Here is a 25,259-nt window from a genome sequence, read left to right on the forward strand (position 1 = left end):
CAACAGTCCAGAGATAACCTTTCAGAAATTTTCGAACAAGAAGAAGAGATGGCAGCCAAAAATAATAATAATGCAAGGAGAATGCTTGGTGACTTTACTGCACCTAATTCCAATTTACATGGAAGAAGCATCTCCATTCCTGCCATTGGAGCAAACAATTTTGAGCTGAAACCTCAATTAGTTTCTCTGATGCTGTAGAACTGCAAGTTTCATGGACTTCCATCTGAAGATCCTTTTCAGTTCTTAACTGAATTCTTGCAGATATGTGATACTGTTAAGACTAATGGAGTAGATTCTGAAGTCTAAAGGCTCATGCTTTTCCCTTTTGCTGTAAGAGACAGAGCTAGAGTATGGTTGGACTCTCAACCTAAGGATAGCCTGAACTCTTGGGATAAGCTGGTCAAGGCTTTCTTAGCTAAGTTCTTTCCTCCTCAAAAGCTGAGTAAGCTTAGAGTGGATGTTCAGACCTTTAGACAGAAAGAAGGTGAATCCCTCTATGAAGCTTGGGAGAGATACAAAGAACTGACCAAAAAGTGTCCTTCTGACATTCTTTCAGAATGGACCATCCTGGATATATTCTATGATGGTCTATCTGAATTGGCTAAAATGTCATTGGATACTTCTGCAGGTGGATCCATTCACCTAAAGAAAACGCCTGCAGAAGCTCAAGAACTTATTGACATGGTTGCTAATAACCAGTTCATGTACACTTCTGAGAGGAACACTGTGAGTAATGGGACGCCTCAGAAGAAGGGAGTTCTTGAAATTGATACTCTGAATGCCATATTGGCTCAGAATAAAATATTGACTCAGCAAGTCAATATGATTTCTCAGAGTCTGAATGGAATGCAAGCTGCATCCAACAGTACTCAAGAGGCATCTTCTGAAGAAGAAACTTATAATCCTGAGAACCATGCAATAGCAGAGGTAAATTACATGGGTGAACTATATGGAAACACCTATAATCCCTCATGGAGAAATCACCCAAATCTCTCATGGAAGGATCAAAAGCCTCAACAAGGCTTTAATAATGGTGGAAGAAACAGGTTTAGCAATAGCAAGCCTTTTCCATCATCTACTCAGCAACAGACAGAGAACTCTGAACAAAATACTTCTAATTTAGCAAACTTAGTCTCTGATCTATCTAAGGCCACTGTGAGTTTCATGAATAAAACAAGATCCTCCATTAGAAATTTGGAAGCAAAAGTGGGCCAGCTGAGTAAAAGGATCACTGAAATCCCTCTTAGTACTCTCCCAAGCAATACAGAAGAAAATCCAAAAGGAGAGTGCAAGGCCATTGAATTGATCACCATGGCCGAACCTGTAAGGGAAGGAGAGGACGTGAATCCCAAGGAGGAAGACCTCCTGGGACGTCCAGTGATCAATAAGGAGTTTCCCTCTGAGGAACCAAAGGAATCTGAGACTCATCTGGAGACCATAGAGATTCCATTGAACCTCCTTATGCCATTCATGAGCTTTGATGAGTATTCCTCTTCTGAAGAGAATGAGGATGTTACTGAAGAGCAAGTTACTAAGTACCTTGGTGCAATCATGAAGCTGAATGCCAAATTATTTGGTATTGAGACTTGGGAAGATGAACCTCCCTTGTTCACCAATGAACTAAGTGATCTGGATCAACTGACATTGCCTCAGAAGAAACAGGATCCTGGAAAGTTCATAATACCTTGTACCATAGGCAACATGATCTTTAAAAAGGCTCTGTATGACCTTGGTTCAGGGATAAACCTCTTGCCCCTCTCTGTAATAGAAAAACTGGGAATCTATGGGGTGCAAGCTGCTAAAATCTCATTAGAGATGGCAGACAATTCAAGAAAACAGGCTTATGGACAAGTAGAGGACGTGTTAGTAAAGGTTGAAGGCCTTTACATCCCTGCTGATTTCATAGTCTTGGATACTGGGAAGAATGAGGATGAATTCATCATCCTTGGAAGAGCCTTCCTAGCCATAGCAAGAGCTGTGATTGATGTTGACAGAGGTGAATTAGTCCTTCAATTGAATGGGGACTTCCTTGTGTTTACAACTCAAGGTTATCCTTCTGTAAACATGGAAAAGAGGCACAATAAGCTTCTTTCAAAATAGAGTCAACCAGAGCCCCCACAGTCAAACTCTAAGTTTGGTGTTGGGAGGCTACAACCGAACTCTAAGTTTGGTGTTGAACTTCTATATCCAAACTCTAAGTTTGGTGTTGGGAAGTCTCAACAATGCTCTGAACATCTGTGAGGCTCCATGAGAGCCCACTGTCAAGCTATTGACATTAAAGAAGCGCTTGTTGGGAGGCAACCCAATTTTTATTTATCTAATTTTATTTTTCTTGTTCTTTCATGTTTTATTAGGTTCATGATCATGTGGAGTCACAAAATAAATATAAAAATTGAAAATGGAATCAAAAACAGCAGAAGAAAAATCACACCCTGGAGGAGGATCTCACTGGCGTTTAAACGCCAGTAAGAAGCATCTGGCTGGCGTTCAACGCCAGAACAGAGCATGGTTCTGGCGCTGAACGCCCAAAATGGGCAGCATCTGGGCGTTTGAACGCCAGAATTGCACCCTGGAGAAGAGCTGGTGCTGAACGCCCAGAACAAGCATGGTTCTGGCGTTCAACGCCAGAAATGGGCAACAAATAGGCGTTCAACGCCCAGAACAAGCACCAATCTGGCGCTGAACGCCCAGAGTTGTGTGCAAGGGCATTTCGCATGCCTAATTTGGTGCAAGGTTGTAAATCCTTGAACACCTCAGGATCTGTGAACCCCACAGGATCACCTCAGGATCTGTGGACCCCACAGGATCCCCACCTACCTCCACTCACTTCTTCTCACCCCTCTTTCATACAATCCCATAAACACTCTTCCCCAAAACTCTTCACCAATCACCTCAATCTCTCTTCCCTATCACCACTTCACCACTCACATCCATTCACTCTTCCCCATAAACCTACCTCATAAACCTACCTCATAAACCCCCCCTCCCTTCCCTATATATAGCCCTCCATTCTTCCTCATTTTCACACAACACCACCCTCTCTTCTCTTCTTGGCCGAATACACCCCTCCCCCCTCTCCTCCATATTTTCTTCTTCTTCTTCATCTATTCTTTCTTCTCTTGCTCGAGGGCGAGCAAATTCTAAGTTTGGTGTGGTAAAAGCATAAGCTTTTTGCTTTTCCATTACCATTGATGGCACCTAAGACCGGAGAATCCTGTAGAAAAGGGAAAGGGAAGACAAAAGCTTCCACCTCCGAGTCATGGGAGATGGAAAGATTCATCTCCAAAGCTCATCAAGACCACTTCTATGATGTTGTGGCCAAGAAGAAGGTGATCCCCGAGGTCCCTTTCAAGCTCAAGAGAAATGAGTATCCGGAGATCCGACATGAAATCCAAAGAACAGGTTGGGAAGTTCTAACAAAACCCATCCAACAAGTCGGAATTCTAATGGGTCAAGAGTTCTATGCCAATGCATGGATCACTAGGAACCATGATCAAAGTAAGAACCCGAACCCAAAGAATTATCTCACCATGGTTCGGGGGAAATACTTAGATTTTAGTCCGGAAAATGTGAGGTTGGCGTTTAACTTGCCTATGATGCAAGGAGATGCACGCCCCTACACTAGGAGGGTCAACTTTAATCAAAGGTTAGACCAAGTCCTCATGGACATATGTGTGGAAGGAGCTCAATGAAAGATTGACTCTAAAGGCAAGCCGGTTGAATTAAGAAGACTGGACCTCAAGCCTGTGGCTAGAGGATGGTTGGAGTTCATCCAACGCTCCATCATTCCCACTAGCAACCGATCTGAAGTTACTGTAGATCGGGCCATCATGATTCATAGCATCATGATTAGAGAGGAAGTAGAAGTTCATGAAATCATTTCCCTTGAACTCTACAAAATAGCCGAAAAGCCCACTCCTTGGGCAAGGCTAGCTTTCCCTCATCTTATTTGCCATCTATGTTACTCAGCTGGAGCTTTCATAGAAGGAGACATTCCCATTGAGGAAGAGAAGCCCATCACTAAGAAAAGGATGGAGCAAGCAAGAGAGCCCATTCATGGATCTCAAGAGACGCATGAAGCTCATCACCATGAGATCCCGGAGATGCCTCAAATGCATTTTCCTCCAGAAAACTATTGGGAGCAAATCAACACCTCTCTAGGAGAATTAAGTTCCAACATGGGACAATTAAAGGTGGAACATCAAGAGCACTCCATCATCCTTCATGAAATAAGAGAAGATCAAAAAGCAATGAGGGAGGAGCAACAAAGACAAGGAAGAGACATAGAAGAGCTCAAGGACATCATTGGTTCCTCAAGAAGGAAACGCCACCATCACTAAGGTAGACTCATTCCTTGTTCTTACATTCTCTGTTTTTCGTTTTCTCTATGTTAAGTGCTTATCCATGTTTGTGTCTTCATTACATGATCATTAGTATTTAATAACTTTGTCTTAAAGTTATGAATGTCCTATGAATCCATCACCTCTCTTAAATGAAAACTGTTTTAATTCAAAAGAACAAGAAGTACATGAGTTTCGAATTTATCCTTGAACTTAGTTTAATTATATTGATATGGTGACAATGCTTCTTGTTTTCTGAATGAATGCTTGAACAGTGCATATGTCTTTTGAAGTTGTTGTTTAAGAATGTTAAATATGTTGGATCTTGAAAGAATGATGACAAGGAGACATGTTATTTGATAATCTGAAAAATCATAAAAATGATTCTTGAAGCAAGAAAAAGCAGCAAAGAACAAAACTTGTAGAAAAAACAAATAGCGAAAAAAAAATAAAAAAAATAAAAAGAAAAAGCAAGCAGAAAAAGCCAAAAGCTCTTAAAACCAAGAGGCAAGAGGAAAAAGCCAATAACCCTTAAAACCAAAAGGCAAGGGTAAATAAAAAGGATCCCAAGGCTTTGAGCATCAGTGGATAGGAGGGCCTAAAGGAATAAAATCCTGGCCTGAGCGGCTAAACCAAGCTGTCCCTAACCATGTGCTTGTGGCGTGAAGGTGTCAAGTGAAAACTTGAGACTGAGCGGTTAAAGTCAAGGTCCAAAGCAAAAGAAGAGTGTGCTTAAGAACCCTGGACACCTCTAATTGGAGACTTTAGCAAAGCTAAGTCACAATCTGAAAAGGTTCACCCAGTTATGTGTCTGTGGCATTTATGTATCCGGTGGTAATACTGGAAAACAAAGTGCTTAGGGCCACGACCAAGACTCATAAAGTAGCTGTGTTCAAGAATCATCATACTGAACTAGGAGAATCAATAACACTATCTGAACTCTGAGTTCCTATAGATGCCAATCATTCTGAACCTCAATGGATAAAGTGAGATGCCAAAACTATTCAAGAGGCAAAAAGCTACAAGTCCGGCTCATCTGATTGGAGCTATGTTTCACTGATAGTTTGGAATTTATAGTATATTCTCTTCTTTTTATCCTATTTTAATTTCAGTTGCTTGGGGACAAGCAACAATTTAAGTTTGGTGTTGTGATGAGCGGATAATTTATACGCTTTTTGGCATTGTTTTTAGTATGTTTTTAGTAGAATCTGGTTACTTTTAGGGATGTTTTCATTAGTTTTTATGCTAAATTCACATTTATGGACTTTACTATGAGTTTGTGTGTTTTTCTGTGATTTCAGGTATTTTCTGGCTGAAATTGAGGGACTTGAGCAAAAATCAGATTCAGAGGTTGAAGAAGGACTGCTGATGCTGTTGGATTCTGACCTTCCTGCACTCAAAGTGAATTTTCTGGAGCTACAGAACTCAAAATGGCGCGCTTCCAATTTCGTTGGAAAGTAGACATCCAGGGCTTTTCAGCAATGTATAATAGTGCATACTTTGGCCCAGTGTAGACGACGTAAAATGGCGTTGAACGCCAATTCTACGCTGCTGTCTGGAGTTAAACGCCAGAAACAAGTCACAAACCAGAGTTGAACGCCAGAAATACGTTACAACCTGGCGTTCAACTCCAGAAAGAGCCTCTGCACGTGTAACATTCAAGCTCAGCCCAAGCACACACCAAGTAGGCCCTGGAAGTGGATTTATGCATCAATTACTTACTTCTGTAAACCCTAGTAACTAGTTTAGTATAAATAGGATTGTTTACTATTGTATTAGAGATCCTAGGACGTTTTGTTCTTAGATCAGGCGGGCTGGCCATTTGGCCATGCCTGAACCTTTCACTTATGTATTTTTCAACGGTAGAGTTTCTGCACTACATAGATTAAGGTATGGAGCTCTGCTGTTCCTCATGAATTAATGCAAAGTACTACTGTTTTCTATTCAATTCAACTTATTCCGCTTCTAAGATATTCATTCGCACTTCAACATGAATGTGATGAACGTGACAATCATCATCATTCCCAATGAACGCGTGCCTGACAACCACTTCCGTTCTACCTTAGATTGAATGAGTATCTCTTAGATCTCTTAATCAGAATCTTCGTGGTGTAAGCTAGATTGATGGCGGCATTCATGAGAATTCGGAAAGTCTAAACCTTGTCTGTGGTATTCCGAGTAGGATTCAGGGATTGAATGACTGTGACGGGCTTCAAACTCGCGAGTGTTGGGCGTAGTGACAGACGCAAAAGGAGGGTGAATCCTATTCCAATATGATTGAGAACCTCAGATGATTAGCCGTGCTGTGACAGAGCATTCGGACCATTTTCACAAGAGGATGGGATGTAGCCATTGACAACGGTGATGCCCTTACATAAAGCCAGCCATGGAAAGGAGTAAGATTGATTGGATGAAGATAGCAGGATAGCAGAGGTTCAGAGGAACGAACGCATCTCTATGCGCTTATCTGAAATTCTCACCAATGATTTATATAAGTATTTCTATCCTTATTTCATTATTTATGTTCGAAAACTCCATAACTATTTTATATCCGCCTAACTGAGATTTACAAGGTGACCATAGCTTACTTCATACCAACAATCTCCGTGGGATAGACCCTTACTCACGTAAGGTTTATTACTTGGACGACCCAGTGCACTTGCTGGTTAGTTGTATCGAAGTTGTGAATGAAAAACAATTTATTAAGACGTGCGTACAGAGTTTCTGGCACCGTTGCCTGAGATCACAATTTCGTGCACCAGTAATCCCTGAAAGAGATCTGACAAAGATTCAAGAAAGAGGATTACAAAAATAACTTAGAAGAGATCGACATAACGAAGTCGGTCTCCTACAACAAACAAGTTATAAAAGTAATCCCTGAAAGAGACCTGACCAAGGTCTAAAAAAGAAGATTACTAAAAATAACTGAGAAAAGATCGACATGACGACGTCGGTCAACTACAAAATAACTTGGAAAAGGACAAAGAAGTCGGTCATGGATTGCTAATTGGATCCACGCATCTACGACCTCCAAGTACAAAGCAGTTCAAAGAGGCTGAGTGACAAAGCTTCAACATTCTCGAAACATATAAAGAAGCTAAGATAGGCGCAAGCAAGCATGACATAAAATAACAAAGCTTCAGGGACAGACCCAAAAGCTTAGAAGCTACTCGTTGTGTTTTTCAAAATAATGGGTTGCTAAACAAGCATCCAGAAAGAGTGTCAGCAAAATATACCAAGCACGAAGTAAAGAGTTTAAAAGCCCACAAGCCGGGCCAACTACACAAATATCCAAAATAAATCAGCTAAGGATTAGAAGACTTTTTAGCAGCATCAGTCTAAGGAGAAGGAGGGCGAGCCTGGAGAGGAACATCATCCATAGTACCATCGTCCCAGTTTAAGATCTGGCAGTCAGGATCAGAAGCGGGAGGGCCGACCTCGGCAGGAGGAACAGCAGGAGTTGACACCTTGGTAGAAGACACAGGGAAGGGTTCGACATCATCATCATCCTCGTCATCAGGGACAATCTTACCATCCCTAACAACATTATCCAGGCTGAAGAGAGTAAGGTCGGCCTTGGGAGCAATAATCCGAACTTGCTCTTTCAGGTTCTCATATGCAGCAGTTACGCTGCCAACAAGATGACCTTGGAGCTCGGAGTAATCAGCTCGGGTGTTCTCCAACTCCTCCTTCAGACGCATCCCCTCCCGATAGGATGTGACATAGTTGTCCTTATGCATCAGTGCTGTGTCCTCGGCCAGCCTTACAGAGGCTGCCAGAGGAAGTGAACTCTCCTTCTCGTTCTCCAGATCCTTCTCCAACTTGGCTACCTTTACTTCAAGCTCCTCCTTCAGGCCCTTCATCTGATCAAACTCCTGTTTAGCCTCCTCTATAAAGGCTTTGGTGGCATGGAGAGGAAGATTTTGAGCACTCCGGTATAGGGCAGCCCCCATATACGCCATTCTAACACTACTCCGAGTTATAAAGTCCAGATGGCGAAGGAGCGACACATCGTCCACAGGAAGGGCACCGTAGGGACCGATTTGCTGATCCACAAATTCAATTGCATTAAAGTCAGGAGCATCAAGGTTGAAAGGCTCAACTGTTTTTTATTTCTTGTTGGGAGGAGCACCAGAACTAGAGGCAAAAGACGGTGGAGGGTCAGCCAGACGAACCCGAGGAGTACGGATCACCTTTCTCGGTCCAGGAGAACTCGGCACGGGTGGCTTCACTTGCACTTGGGAAGATCCCTCCCCAGCCGCCTTGGCCGAGATGTTCTTAGCAGCAGTCGCCTTCTTTGCCCTTTTGAAGGCCTTCATGGAATCATTGTTTTTTGACATCTCTGGAAATACAAAATCAGCCACAGTAAAGGGTTACAATCACAAGATGAGGAAGCCAAACTAAGAAACAAGTATAGAAACAAGTCAGGCAAATACCCAAAATAGCCCGGACCAGGGATGGGTTATTCAAAAAACTTTTTGTATTAAGATGCGGTGGTTCTCCCCATAAATCCTCAAGAACAACAACAAAGGCACGCTCAACATCGTCAAGCATCTCCTAGATATAGCGAGACACATCTCACATCCTTCTGCCACTCTAGAGGGAAAGAAGGCTCATCATTTTCATCAAGAAAAAAGGGGCAGGCCCCCTCAACAGCACGAACTTTAAAGAAGTAATTCTTGAAATCCTTAAAGGACTCATCATACATAGCAAACACTTTATGGCCCTGGGCAGACCTGAAAGAAACCCTGGAAGCTTTCTTTTTCGAAGAGCCACCAGGTTTGGCGGAAACAAACAGATAAACGAAGAGAGCCTGAGAAGGTGTTACACCTAACTCTTGGCAAAGTAGCTGAAAAATTTTGATAAAACCCCAGGAATTCGGGTGACGCTGGAATGGGACAATATTACACAACCACAACAGGTCGGTCTCAAAAACAGTGAAAGGAAAAGTAATGTCTAGTTGACCAAAGAAATATTCATAGGCATAGAAGAAGGGATGCTCCCCCTCGATGGAGGTCGGAAAACAAACCCTCTCATCAGAATCAGGAGCAAGAAGCTCATAATCCCTCTCCCAGGCACTGTTACCACAAATCCTATGATGCTTCCTCAGCTCTATGCAAAATTCAGCATCCACAATAGAAATACACATCAAGACAAGGGAGTCCAGCCAATCGGACATCCCCTCAGGAACTCTGGAAGACATCTCTACAATGTTATTGTGAGAAGACATGAGGCCAACTAATCCTACAATAAGAAAAAGAGATGGGATTACTAAAAATATCTTGGACGAGGGATAAAACAACTCGATCAAAATGATACAGGCGAACAAACAGAAAAGGAAAACCCCAAGACTCAAACCAAAGTCTCGGGGCATCCTTTGGAGGCAGTAACAAAGCAAGGTTTTTAGGAAAAATCTATAGCTCGCACCCCAACACCTCTCAAACAAGAAAAGAAGACTGTAAACAGCAAGCATTTTTCATCAAAGCAAAAAAAGTCATCAAAATTATTGCCTCACGGTCTACCAGCGAAAAAACATGCATCCCCAAACATCAAGGCATGCCAAGTAGAAACCATCAAAGGCGCAACCTTTTTCAAAATCAGACAAAAAAGAAATCTTCAAAAAAAGCGAGGAAAAGATGCAGATTTTCTGGGTATTGGTATCAAACAGAAACAACAGAACATGCAAAAGCCCTAAAAAGCATCAAGCAACAGGAAAGGCAAAAAGATCATGCAGAAGATGAAGAAACTCCTAGAACACACATTTCAACAACAATTAGGAGCGACAAAAACAGAAAGATCCAAACTTTCTCTAAAGCAAAATCAAAACTTCATCACAAAGCCAAAGCAACGAAAGAAAAAGAAAATACGAATGGAACTCACCTAGAGAAGGACGAAGCTTCAAAGGAAAAAAGGAGACGTAAAAATGAAAGCTGCCTAGAAAATCGCCGAGCGACGCCGCAACGCAAGAAAAGCAGAAATATGGGCAAAAGACAGAGCGCGAGAGAACAAAGGAAGAAATTACGAAGAAGTTACAAAAAGAGCAAAGAAGAGAAACCGTTTCTGGGTTTTCAAAAATCAAAATAAAGAGCCAAAGGAAAACGGGGCAATTAATACTAATTAATGAAAGTATTAAACCCTCACACGTTCCCAAAGCGCTGATATACAAGCGCGCGCTTTTAGAGGAAAACGTTCTACATTCAAAAGCCGCTACAAAGGAATCGACGAAATGCTTGAGTTCGACTTCATTAGAGAAGGACCGAAGTCAAGGACTTGCCTACAAAACAAAGAAGACCGAGCTTAAGCAGGGGCACTATTCATACCCTGGGTCGAGCTGTCCAAACCGGGATGTTCAGTAGCAAAGCGACTGACCTCTTTAGGTCAAGCGGACTAACTTCTTTACGAAGAACTCGGCCAAATCGACAGGAAAGTCCAAAGAAGGGTCCAACTCAGGGAATACGACCCAGATCCAGAGGCAGCCCACACCTATAGAGATAAGGGCGGTTCCATGGAAGATAAGCTGACCTCATCCAAAGATAAATATCTTATCTTATCTAAAAAGGTCACTCCATTTTATACACTGGAGCACCCAGGTATAACTCATACTCTGATTCTACAAAAAACCTACTTAATACCCTTGCTAACTTAAGCATCGGAGTCCCTTTCAGGTACCCTCCACCCTCCGATGGCGAAGGATCAGCAGTGAAGCCAGTCCAACAAGTCGGACACGACAGCTCCGGCCGACTCCCACTAGCCGGACACGTTAGCACCGACCAGTTCAGAAGATCTCGTCCGAGATCGACCTCCAATTTTAGGTAACCCTCGGAATAGACACCTTGTGGTAACCTTTCCCCAGTATTTCTGCTACTCGATATGGTCCTTTCCAGTTAGCTGCTAGGTTCCCTTCTCCTGACCGACCTGCTCCGATATCATTTCGGATTAAGATGAGATCATTGGTGGTGAAGCTTGGCTGGACTACCTTCCGATTATACCTCAGAGCCATTCGACGCTTTAAGGCTTCCTCTTTAATCCAAACTGTTTCTCGGACTTCTGGAAGTAGGTCGAGCTCTTCCCTTTGAGCTTGGGAGTTGGTATCTTTATTATAGAGGATCATTCTGGGAGATCCTTCTTCTATCTCCATGGGAATCATTGCCTCCATTCCATAAGCAAGTCGGAATGGTAATTCTCCAGTGGTTGAATGTGGTGTTGTCTGATATGCCCATAGGACTTGAGGGAGCTCTTCGGTCTAAGCTCCCTTGGCGTCCAGTAATCTCCATTTTAACCCGGCCAGTATGACTTTGTTGGCAGCTTCCGCCTATCCATTGGCTTGTGGGTGCTCTACAGATGCGAACTGGTGCTTGATTTTTATATCAGCAACCAGATTTCTAAAGCCTGTGTCAGTGAATTGAGTACCATTATCTGTGGTGATGGAGAATGGGACCCCAAATCTTGTGATAATGTTTCTGTATAGAAATTTCCCACTTCTTTGGGCTGTGGCATTAGCTAATGGCTCTGCTTCAATGCACTTCATGAAGTAGTCTATGCCTACAATAAGAAACTTGACTTGTCCGGACCCTTGGGGGAAGGGTCCAAGGAGGTCGAGCCCCCACTTTGTGAATGGCCAGGGTGAAGTAATGCAGATAAGTTCCTCAGGTGGAGCTATGTGGAAGTTGGCGTGCTTCTGGCATGGTGGGCATGTCTTGACAAACTCTGTCACTTCCCTTTGCAGGGTCGGCCAGTATAAACCAGCTCAGAGTACCTTTTTAGCAAGGGCTCGTGCCCCAAGGAGATTGCCGCACATGCCACTGTGGACTTCTTCGAGAGCTTCCCTTGTGGCGGAGGTCGGGACACATTTTAGGAGAGGTGTAGAGATTCCTCTCTTATATAGGACATCTTGTATTATGGTGTAGTACTATGCTTCTCGTACTAGCCTTTTTGCCTCTTTTTTGTCTACGAGAAGTGTTTCTGACTTGAGGTAGTTGATTATGGGAGTCATTCATCCTTGATCCTGTCCTGATATGGCTAAGATCTTTTCTTCCTCCAAGGTTCATGGACTTCGGAGTGTTTCTTAAATGAGACTTCTATTGTTGCCCCCTAGTTTGGTGCTGGCTAATTTTGAGAGTGTATTAGCTCGGGCATTCTGTTCTCGGGGTATGTGTCGGACCTCATATCCATTGAATTGTCCGAGCTGTTCTTTAGTTTTGTCAAGGTATTTTTTCATAGTGGGATCCTTAGCTTGATAGCTCCCTTCTATTTGCGAAGTGACTACTTAGGAGTCACTGAAGATGGTAAGTCTTTGAGCTCCCACTTCACTAGCCATCCTTAAAACCAGCCAATAGTGCTTCATATTCAGCTTGATTATTTGAGGCAGGAAACTTAAACTTTACAGTGAGCTTAATTTGGGTTCCCTGATCGCTTTCTAAAATGACGCCTGTGCCACTTCCTATTTTGTTTGAAGAGCCATCTACATAAAGGCTCCACATTGTGGGGGGTATCCGGGGTGTCAGTATACTCTGCGATGAAGTCAGCCATGTACTGGGATTTAATAGCTATCCGAGCTTCATACTTGATATCAAATTCTGACAACTCGATTGCCCATTGTAGAATTCTTCCAGCTAAGTCTGTTTTCTATAAAATCCCCTTTATGGGTTGGTTATTCCGTACTCTGATGGTGTGAGCTTGAAAGTATCGCCAGAGTCGTCAGAAAGTGAGTATGAGGGCGTAGGTGAACTTTTCTATTTTTTGATAGTTTAATTCAGCCCCTTGCAAAGCCTTACTGATGTAGTAGATGGGTTGTTACTCACTTTCATCTTTTCTGACTAGCACTGACGCTATTGCCCGACTTCCTACCGTGAGGCATAGTATGAGCTATTCACCTTCCTGAGGTCAAATAAGGACAGGTGGTTGCCCCATAAATTTTTTGAAATCCTAGAAGGCTTGTTCGCATTCTGGGGTCTACTCGAACCTCTTTCCCTTCCTTAATTTGCATAGAAGGGGAGAGATCTTAAGGCTGATCTAGCTAGGAACCTAGACAAAGCCGCTAGTCTTCCATTGAGCTGCTGGACCTCTTTGACACAAGTCGGACTTTTCATGTGAAGTATGGTCTGGCACTTATCTGGGTTTGCTTGGATTCCTCTTTGGGTGAGCATGAAGCCCAGGAACTTGCCAGCTTCTACCGCGAAGGTGCAGTTTGTGGGGTTAAGCTTCATACCATGCTTTCTTATGGTGTCGAACACTTTAGTGAGGTCGGATAACAAGGATTCCTCACTTTGTGTTTTTACCAGCATGTCGTCTACATAAACCTCATTAGCTTTTTGATGTGGTCAGTGAAGACTTTGTTCATCAGTCTTTGGTAGGTAGCCCCTGGGTTCTTGAGTTCGAAGGGCAAAACTATATAGCAATAGTTTGCTTTTGGGGTCAAGAATGATGTCTTCTCTTGGTCGGGTTGATACATTGGGATCTGGTTGTATCCCGAGTAAGCATCCATGAAGGAGAGGTACTGATAGCCTGACGAAGCGTCAACTAGTGTGTCGATCTTTTGGGCAGGCTTTGTTGAGGTCGGTGTAATCGGTGCACATCCGCCACTTCCCATTTGACTTTTGACCAACACCACATTGGCTAGCCATAATGGGTATTTTACCTCCCTTATGAACCCTGCCTTCAAAAAGGCTTATACCTGCTCCTCTACAGCTTGCGACCTTTCTGGGCCGAGTTTCATGCATTTTTGCTGTACTAGCCGAGACCCTGGATATACGGCTAACTTGTGGCACATTAGTCCAGGATCAATACCAGGCATGTCGGTGGCCCTCCATGCAAAGAGGTCGGAGTTATCTTTTAGGAACTTTGTTAGCAGTTCCTTTAAGTCTGCTCTCAGATTTGCTCCTATACTTGTTGTTTTGTCTGGAGCGTCTCCAATTTGAATTTCTTGGGTTTCACTTTCTGAGTGAGGGCGGAATTCTTTGCGAGCTCAGATTCCCCCGAGTTCTATAGTATTGGTTTCTTTTCCTCTAGGGTCACCTTTGAGGTTCAGACTTTCGTTATAACAGTGTCACGCTAGTTTTTGGTCTCCCTTTATGGTAGCGATTCCTTCCGGAGTGGGAAACTTCATGCATAGGTGTAGAGTGGAGACCACGGCGGCAAGCTAGTTTAGCATTGTTTGACCTATTAAAGTGTTGGAGGCTGAGCTCACGTCAACTACAATGTAGTCTATGCTCAACGTCTTAGACCGAGTTCCTTTTCCAAAGGTTATGTGTAATGAGATGTACCTTAATGGTTGAATTGGAGCGTCTCCTAGCCCGAATAGGCTATTTGGATATGCTCTGAGCTCTTTTTCCTGTAAACTGAGCTTGTCGAAGGCAATTTTGAATAGTATATCTGCAGAGCTTCCCTGGTCGATTAATGTTCGATGGAGGTTGGCATTGGCAAGTATTATGGTAATGATCATGGGGTCATCGTGCCCTGGGATGATGCCTGCGGCGTCTTCTTGGGTAAACGTGATATTGGGGAGGTCAATCGACCTGTCTCCTCCTCCAACATGGTACACCTCCTTAAGGTGTCTTTTGCGCGACGACTTGGAGATCTCTCCTCCGGCGAATCCCCATTGATCATGTGGACATGCCTCTCAGGAATGTGATGGGGACGTTCAGCTCGTCCGATCTCTTCATTCCTTCTTCTTTTCTTTGGTTTATCTGTTTTATTGGCCAGGAACCTGTCTAGTCTTCCTTCCCGGGCTAGCTTTTCTATGACGTTCTAGGGTGCCCGTAGACTCGGTGGTATTCACAATACTCTATCCGACTTCCTCCTCTTTTATGCATAATTGGACTAGGGGGTGGGATCTTCTCAGTGTTATATATCTCTCAATAGACTTCCACAAAGGACACCCTGAGTGGAGTGTAGTTGTGGTATTTTCTAGGTTTTTCGGTAGGCTGGTCTTCTTTTTTCCTAGACTCTTTATCCTTGTCCCGATGAGGGTAGGAGAATCCATATTTTGAGTTTTCTCCTAATCGAGAGTTCTCTTCCATATTAATATACTTTTCTGCCCGTTCTTGTACCTCGTTCAGAGATGTTGGGTGCTTTTTGGATATGGAATGGCTAAAGGGTCCTTTTCTTAGAACATTGATGAGACCCATGATGGCTGCCTCTATATGTAGACTTTGTATATCCAGACATGCTTTGTTGAATCTTTCCATGTAGTTGTGAAGACTTTCCCGATCTCCTTGTTTAATCCCTGGCAGGCTTGGGGCATGTTTGGCTTTGTCTTTCTGGATGGAGAATCTAGCTAGGAACTTCTTGGCGAGGTCGTCGAAACTTGATATTGACCTTGGCGACAAGCTGTCGAACCATTTTATTGCCGTCTTGGTCAAAGTGGTCGGGAAAGCTTTACCTCAGATTGCATCTGAGGCATTCGGAAGATATATCCGACATCTGAAATTATTGAGATGATGGCTTGGATCAGACGTACCATCGTACAGAGTCATGTCAGGGGCTTCGAAATCCTTCGGGACTTTAGCTTTCATGATCTCCTTTGTGAACGGGTCTTGGTCCTTGTGGGGACTTTCCTCGTTGCTGGATCAGGTGGTCTTAGTTTTGAGATCAGCTTCGAGCTTTAGGAGCTTGTCCTCCAGCTCTCGGCTTCGTCTTGTTTCTCTTCGAAGGTCTCGCTCGGCCTCCCGTTGCCGGTCGATTTCTTGCTCCAGCTGTTTAATGCGATGTTGTTGTTCTTGGATAGCCTTCAAGATTTCTGTGTTTGGGGGTTGTTTATCCCCTTATTCTGAGGTGTATCTTTTGGTGTGGCATCTGTGTTTTTATGCGGCATTCTATCATCCAAGCCAGAGTTGTGATCGTTGTCATCGTTGTCTTTCATGGCTACGGGATGACTTCCAGGTTCCCTGGCAACGGCGCCAATGTTCCGAGGGTTACCTGAAACTGAAGGTCGATCTCGGATGAGATCTGCTGTGGTGGCCGGAGCAGTCGTGTCTGACTTGCTAGATCTGGTGCTGTTGTCGATCCTTGATCACCGGAGGGTGGTGGTACCTACAAGAGACTCTGATGCTTAAGTTAGCACGTGCTTTAGGTAGGTTTTTGTGTAGAATCAGAGTATGAGTTATACCTGGGTGCTCTAGTGTATTTATAGTAGTGTGGAGTGACTTCCCTTTGAGATAAGTTAGTTATCTTATCTTATCTTTTGTGGGTGGGTCCTCATATTTTTTGGCCAGCCGCCTTTAAGTGGACTGTGGTCTTCTACTTTTGGGCCTACTTGGGCCCTTATAGCAATTTGGCCGAGCTCTTTGGAAAGAGGTTGGTGTCGACCAACCGTTGTAAGAGGTCGGTCATTTTTGTCTTCATCCAACCCGGCTCGCTTAGCTCGACTCATGGTTTGAACAGTTACATTACACTCCAAATTCATTAGGTTGAAGAACGAAGATATATCTTAGAATGGAATTAAATATAAATTGAAATAGAATAATAATATTATTGATCCATGAGACTCAGCAGAGCTCTTAACCTTAACCTAGGAGGTTAGTGGCTCATAGCTTACAGAAAACAATGAAATGTATGAAGGGCAAAGATCAAAAGTTTTTTAATAATTGTGATCTTTGTTCTATTTATACTAATCTAATAATGAAAAGAATACTAGAATATGATAGACTAGACATAGAGGTGCAAAACTCCACTCTTGGGCCCACTTTGGTTGAGTGCTTGGGCTGAGCTTGGCATCCAACTGGAGGAATGGGTGTTGAACCACGCTGCCTTGTTTCTTGGTGGGCGTGGAATGCCCCAAAGGGGGTGGTTCTTGGGTGTTCAATGCTGGCTTGTCTACTTGGGGTGTTGAACGCCAGCAAGGGGGTAGCTCCTTGGCGTTAATATGGGCAGGTTCCTTCAAAGAAAAGTAAAGATCATTATATATTGCTAGAATGCTCTGAAAGTCAGCTTTCCAACTCCGTTGAGAACGTGTCATTTGAACCTCTGTAGCTCTAGAAATGCTCGTTTGAATGCATAGAGGTCAGAGTTTGACAGCTTCTTTGAACCTCTGTAGCTCTAGATATGCTCGTTTGAATGCATGGAGGTTAGAATCTGACAGCATCTACTACGCTTTCCTTACCTCTGAATCAGACCTTGCCAAAGCTCCTTAATTTCAACCAGAAATTACCTGAAATCGTAATAAACCACAACAACTCAAAATAAAATCCAAAAATATAAATTTTGTACTAAAACCAATGAAAATATAATGAAACGTAAACAAAACATACTAAAATACTATGAAAATGATGCCAAAAAGCATATAAAATATCCGCTCATCAACGCTCGATGTTTAGGGTTTAATCACTTAAATCTCCTCTAATCATGCTTTCAAGGATTTACTTTTTATCTAACAATCAACAAACATTTGATGCATGAATACAAGTATCATGAGGACTTATTAGGGTTGTAATGGGGTTAGGGTAAAGTTAGCACTAATATGGTTAAGTGGGCTAATAGATTGAATCTTTGATTAGCTCAAGTATCCCACCCAATCTATATCAACTTAATCACTAAAATGCAACCTAATTTCTCATTCCTCTCTTTTTATACACATTCATGCATTTTTTTTTTCATCCGAATCCACATATACATTTCTTATTCATTTTTTTTCTTTGGGATAACTTTTGACCCATGTTATTTTTTTTTTCATTTCATCTTTTTCTATTTTTTTCTTTTTCTATTACAAATTCATATGGTTAAAGCAAATTGACACATGAATGTGCACCCATTTTTCAAAATTTTCAATGAATATCCAAAATAAAATTTTTCTCTACCAATGCTTCCCAAAAATTCCCCCCACACTTAAATGACACACACATCTCAACCTAAGCTAATCAAAGATGCAATTCAAGGTTGTTCTTGGTTTTTCGCTTAGGGTAAGTGATATGGTAACAATTAGAATAAAAGGGGATTAAAAAGCTCAAAATTGACTTACAAAGCTAGATATATGGGTTAGGCTATATAGGTGAGTAAGCTTAGCTTCAAAAATGGCCTCAATCATGCTAAATGCATTCAAGACATCAAACATCAGAAATAAAGAATCAAGAAAAACCAAGATTGCAATTATAGAAGCAGCATATCACACAATGAACAAAAATTGTGGTTAAAATATGCAACCACACATTATAGGCTTAACAACTCACAAGGTTTTTTGTTCTATCTCTCTTCTATGTTCCACGAAAACCATTCAAGCAAGTTTAAAAAGGGTTTTTCCAAATCAATTCAATAGAACACCCTAAAAGCAAATTTCTTGGAAATCTTTATTGTTTTTCATCAAAATTATTTCCTATATGTATGTATGATGTGATGGATACAATTTCAAAAATTTTGTAGTTCTTTCCCTAATTTTCAGTATGTAAAAACCATTATGAACAACTAGGACAAAATTGAACTAGGCACTATACTATTCACATCATCCAATCACAACTTCTATCTATAGCATATATACCAACTAAAAATGCAAATGCAATACATATATCAACTGAAGTAAAGGTGCAATAGTAAAAAATACTAACAAATATCTACTATAAACATAATTAAAAGAAGACAAAAGTAAAGTGCAAAGTGTTCGGAAAAGAAAATTTACACTCCAAAAATGGCGAATCCTCCCCCATACTTAAGCGTTGCACGGTCCTCCGTGCACGAACACAATCTGGGAAGAATGGCTCTAAAGCACTCCACCTTCAGCTGGAAGATGCGGGGCCTCGGGCTGTAGTAATATTGCCAAGTCCAATGCAGGCTCGGCATTTCCATCCATGGCATCTTCCTTCTCTCCAAGCTCCTTGTCTTTACGGCTCATCCTCAAAAAGAATAAATAGAGTATAATTAAGAATCATAGGGCAAGTAGCACAAAAAAGCAAAGGAGGAAGCAAATATAGTCTATACTTGGAGCCAATAGAAAACAAACAAGCCTTTAATTAAGGATGTTTGCATAGTGGTGTGGTATGATAAGATGCAATATGTGTATTCTAAATGTGCACGGTTAGAACACATACATTGACGGGTTAAGACGACAACCACACAATCAAAAATTAAGCACGAGTTCCTTAATTAAATGACCTAAGATGCAAGCAATGGATGAGCATCAATTAAAGACAAGCAAGCTTAGGTAATCATAACAAGAGTGAATTGAATTTAGGAAATATTGGATATTGCAATTGTGCAAGTCAAAGCACAAGATTGATATAAAATAGCACAACAAACAACAACCAATTCTATGATGAAAAGAGACTACTCATTCATCCTTAAGAATAATAAAATAATCACATGGAGAAGGTGCTTGTTACAAAAAGTGACAAGCTTGATAAGAATCAAGAAAAGTAAACTCAAACAAATGCAAAGCATTAACAAGAAACAAGGACCTTATTATATGATTATATTGATTTAAAAACCATGATGAACAAGAAATTTAATTCACTTCACAAAAATTAATTTGCACTTGTTAAAAATTGCACCAAATAAGAACTCAAATGTCAATTTTCATATCAACTTGGTGCTAGCAACTCAAAACAATAACAAGTACATTATGGGAATTTCAATCTCAAAATATCATTATAATCATTCAAAAGTGCACAATTCTTGATTAGAATGCAAAACAAGGATATAGTCTAAGACATATGGTAGCTACAACATGTGAATTAGACTCAAAGTTCATTCAGGCATTTTGTTGAACACATGGTATGTGTTCACACCCTGGGTCGAGCTATCCGATCCGGGACGTTCAGTAATAAAGCGACCAACCTCCTCAGGTCAAGCTATCCGACCTCTTCCCAAAGAGGTCGGTCAAATCGACAAGAAAGCCCAGTAAGGGGCCCAAATAGAGGAACACGACCCATATCCAAAGACAGCCCAAGCCTATAGAGATAAGGGCGGTTCCCTTAAAAATAAGCTGACCTCAACTCAAAGATAAGATAAGATAAGATAAGATAACTAACTTATCTTATCTAAAAAGGTCACTCTACACCATTATAAATACACTGGAGCACCCAGGTATAACTCATACTCTGATTCTACTAAAAACCTGTTTAATACCCATGCTAACTTAAGCATCGGAGTCTCTTGCAGGTACCCCCCACCCCCCGGTGACAAAGGATCAGCAGTGTAGCAATTCCCACAAGTCGGACACGATAGCTCCGGCCGCCATCCACCAGCTGGACACATCATCTCCGACCAATACAGAAGATCTCATCCGAGATCGACCTACACGTCATCTCCGGGGAACTTGGAAGTCATCCCATCACCATGGTGGACGATCATGACAATGACCACGATTCGGATCTAGAGGATAGAACACTGCACAAAAATGCGGACACCACGCTAAAAGATACTCCAGAATCCAACAGGGACAAAAACTCATCAAATCCGGGAGTGATAGAAGCGCTTCAAGATCGTTTGAAGCAACTTGAAAAAGAAACCCAGCACCAACGAGAAGTTAGGAAGGATCTACAAAGAAAGGTAAGTCGACGTCGAGAATTAGAAGATAAACTTCTAAAACTCAAAGCCGATCTCAAAGCAAAAGCTACTCGGACCACCCCCGAGGACAACTCGCGCAAAGATCAAGATCCATTCACTAGGGAAATCATGAAGACCAAAATTCCTAAGGACTTCAAACTTCCGGATATGACTTTGTACGATGGCACTACATATCCCAACCATCACCTCAGCAACTTCAGAAGTAGGATGTACCTTACCGACGCCTCAGATGCAGTTCGCTGCAAAGCTTTTCCAACAACTCTCACGAAGACAGCAATCAGATGGTTTGACAACCTACCTCCGAAGTCCATCTCAAGCTTTGATGACCTAGCCAAAAAATTCCTGGCCAGATTATCCATCCAAAAAGACAAGGCTAAGCACGCCCCCAGTCTACTAGGAATCAAGCAAGGAGATCGAGAAAGTCTTCGCAACTACATGGAAAGATTCAACAAAACATGCCTAGTCATACAAACCTTGCCAACAGAGGCCGCCATCATGGGCCTTATCAATGGCTTACGAGAGGGACCTTTTAGCCAATCCATATCAAAGAAGTACCCCACATCTCTGGATGAAGTGCAAGAACGAGTGGAGAAATACATTAACATGGAAGAAAATTCTCGACTAGGAGAAACCTCAAAACCCAGATTCACTTACCGGGATAAAGATAAATAGTCTAAAAATAAGGAAGATCGACAAGGGAAAAAATTAAAAAATATCATAATTACATCCCCTTCGGGTGTTTCTTGTGGATGTGTACAAGGAGGTCTGCCACACAGAAAAAATACCCCCAGCTCGACCACTCAAAGGCAAAAGAGGAGGAGGAAACCGAAATGAGTATTGTGAATACCATCGTGTCTGTGGACATTCCACCAACGAATGCTTCGATCTAAAAAATGTCATAGAAAAGTTAGTAAGAGAAGGAAAACTAGATCGGTATTTGGCCACCCGAGACGATGAGCAAAGAAAAAAGAGGAGGGACGAGGAGGTCGGACAAACCGAGCGATCACCTCGTACGCCAGAAAGACATGTTCTTATGATACACGGAGGATTTTCAGGAGGAGGAATCTCCAAATCATCCCACAAAAGATATCTTAAAGAAGTATATCATGTCGAAGGAAAGGAGGAAGCACCCGACATCCCTGCAATCACGTTCACCAAAGAAGACGCATTCGGTATCATCTCAGGACACGACGATCCCATGGTCATCACCATCATACTGGCTAACGCCAATCTCCACCGCACATTAATAGACCAAGGGAGCTCTGCCGACATCTTATTCAAAACTGCCTTCGACAAGCTCGGCATAGAAGAAAAAGAGCTTAGAGCATACCCGAATAGCCTGTTCGGAGTGGGAGATACCCCAGTTCAACCACTTGGATACATCTCACTACACACAACGTTCTAAAAAGGAAATCAATCCAGAACTCTCAAAATAGACTACATCGTGGTCAACATGAGTTTAGCCTACAATGCCTTAATAGGTCGAGCAACATTGAATCAACTCGGCGCAATAGTCTCAACTCCATATCTATGCATAAAATTCCCAACTGCAGAAGGAATAGTTACAATAAAAGCAGATCAAAAGATGGTGCGCCACTGTTATAACGAAAGTCTAAATCTCAGAAGCGGAAGAGAAGAATTCCATACAATTGAGCTTGGTGGAGTTCAGAGATGAGAAGAACTCCGTCCACAACCCGAAGGTGAAGTAGAGAAAGTTCAGATCGGAGACACCTTAGAAAAAATAACCAATATTGGCACGACTCTAAAAGAAGACATAAAAGAAACACTCGTACAATTTTTACGAGATAACGTCAACCTCTTTGCGTGGAAGGCTGCAGACATGCCAGGCATAGACCCCGAGTTAATGTGTCATAAGCTAGCAGTCTACCCTGGATCTTGGCCAGTACAACAGAGGCGTAGAAAGCTCGAACCTGAAAGATCCCAAGCTATGGAAGAGCAGGTACAAGATCTACTGGAGGCAGGATTCATAATAGAAGTCAAGTACCCACTATGGTTAGCCAATGTTGTCTTGGTGAAAAAATCAAATGAGAAGTGGTGAATGTGCACCGACTATACAGATCTCAACAAAGCCTGCCCAAAAGACCCTTATCCACTCCCAAGCATCGACGCTCTGGTAGATGCCTCCTCTGGATATAAATACCTCTCATTTATGGATGCATATTCCGAATATAATCAAATCCCCATGTATCCACCAGATCAAGAAAAGACCTCGTTTTTAACACCAAAAGCAAATTACTGCTACATTGTGATGCCTTTTGGTCTTAAGAACGTAGGAGCTACTTATCAAAGGCTAATGAATAAAGTCTTTTCAGATCATATCGGAAAAATCATGGAAGTCTACGTGGACCACATGTTGATAAAGACACAAAGTGAAGAGACATTATTGTCCGACCAAGTCCAAGTGTTCGACACTATAAGGAAGCATGGCATGCGACTCAATTCTGCAAAATGCACCTTTGCAGTAGAAGCAGGCAAATTCTTAGGTTTTATGCTCACACAAAGAGGAATTGAGGCAAATCCGGATAAATGCCAGGCCATACTCAACATGAAAAGCCCAACCTGTGTCAAAGAGGTACAACAACTCAATGGGAGATTAGCAGCCTTATCCAGATTCCTAGCGGGATCAGCGTAAGATCTCTCCCCTTCTATGCTACTCTAAGGAAAGGAAAGAAGTTCAAATGGACAATGGAGTGCGAGCAAGCCTTCCAAGATTTCAAAAGATTTTTAGGACGGCCACCTACCCTATCTTGGCCACGAGAAGGAGAACCACTCATATTATTGATGACAAGTCATCTTAGCCTAGTTTCACTAGTCTTTTTCTTTTGTTTTCACTTGAATTGTGCACTTTCTTGAGCTACAAGTAAGCTAATTTGGATAGATTTTCATGCTTCCTTTGATTGAATCAACCATGTATGAATTCATGCTATTTCATGAGGTTTTATGCTATAATTGTCACATATTATGATAAAATGAATATCTCATGATTTTAAGCATAGCTTTGATGTGTTTGGTTGATTAATGATAGGTGAAGAAAGCTTGGAGAAAGGTTGAAGCAAGAAGGAATGGCTAGGAGTAAAGAGAGGACAATGGAATAAGTGAAAATGAACCAGGAAGCAAAAAGCTAGAGTGAAAGTTAGCCTCAAACTTTTGCACAAACTTTTGGGTGAAAAGTTAGCCCCAACGTTAGCCCCTAACTTTTGGGCTAACGTTGGCACATGAAAGTTACTCCCTGGGCACCAAAAGTTTGCGCCAACGTTAGCCCCTAACTTTGTGGCTAACGTTGGCATGAGAAAAACACTCCCTGGGTACCAAATGTTTGCGCCAACGTTAGCCCCTAACTTTTGGGCTAACGTTGGCACATGAAAAACACAAAGGGGAAGCAAAGGTTTGCGCAAACGTTAGCCTCTAACTTTTGGGCTAACGTTGGCGCCATAAGTGCACTAAGGAAGGCCAACGTTGGAGCAAAAGTTAGACCCCTAACTTTTGCACCAACGTGGGTATCAGCAAAACATGGGGGCTGATATGAAAAGTTGGACCAAAAGTTTGCCTCAAACTTTTGGTCAAACTTTTTCTCAAACTTTTGCAAAACTCCAACCCGGTTCACTTGGTTCACTTTGGTTCCTCTCCAAACTCCAAGAGCAATCAACCAAGGCCTCTCTCAACCCAATTCCACCAAGAGCAAAGGCCCAACTCAAGGCTTGAAGATCATTTGAAGGAAGTGTATAAATAGGATAGAATTCAAGTTCTTAGAGAGCTTTTCTTTGGAGTTTTCATAATAGTTTTCGGAGAGCTTTGGATATTGAGTGATCTTTAATTTCTTAGTTTCGGGGAAGGAGAATTCCACTCTCTTCCTCTTAGTTTTATTGCTTTCAATTTCAATTGCAATTGTCTTGGATCATGGGTTGGAGAATTGAAGGAATTCTGTTTCAATCTCATCCGAAGATCTCTCTGTTTCTTCTACTGCTTATTGAATTTAATTTCTGTTAATTGTTCTTCATCTACTTTCTTTGCAATTTACAATTCCTTTGCAATTGTTCTTGTTGGATCTAGGAAGGCATTGAGATCTAGACTTGGTTATCTAGTCTCTTGGGTCCTGAGATCCGGATTCCCCATTTCCCATTCCCTGTTTACTGTTTTCATGCTTATTTACAATTCTGTTTTTAGATCCGGTTCAATCCAAGTGTTCTTTTACTTCTCTGTTGGTTGCAATTTACTTTCCCTCATTTAATTTCTGCAAATCCAACGCCCAATTCCCTTTTCAATTCAAGCTATTTACATTTCTTGCACTTTAAGATTCTGCAATTTACATTTCTTGCGTTCTAAGTTTCTGCCATTTAATTTCTTGTTCTTTAAGATTCAGCATTTAAATTCCTGTTCTCTTTAATTTCATGTCAATTACCCATTCCC

General features: G+C 42.0%; 1 non-coding gene across 1 annotated transcript; it reads right to left on the minus strand.

Moving 5' to 3' along the window:
• Positions 1 to 444: 444 nt before the first annotated feature.
• On the minus strand, positions 445 to 548 carry LOC148553412 (small nucleolar RNA R71). Its single transcript, XR_015892800.1, has one exon. It is a non-coding gene; the product is annotated as a small nucleolar RNA R71 (small nucleolar RNA).
• Between the last annotated feature and the right edge of the window lie 24,711 nt (positions 549 to 25,259).

This window comes from Arachis ipaensis, chromosome B7, assembly GCF_059453495.1.
Source record: "Arachis ipaensis isolate K30076 ecotype BB chromosome B7, ASM5945349v1, whole genome shotgun sequence".
Taxonomy (NCBI): domain Eukaryota; kingdom Viridiplantae; phylum Streptophyta; class Magnoliopsida; order Fabales; family Fabaceae; genus Arachis; species Arachis ipaensis.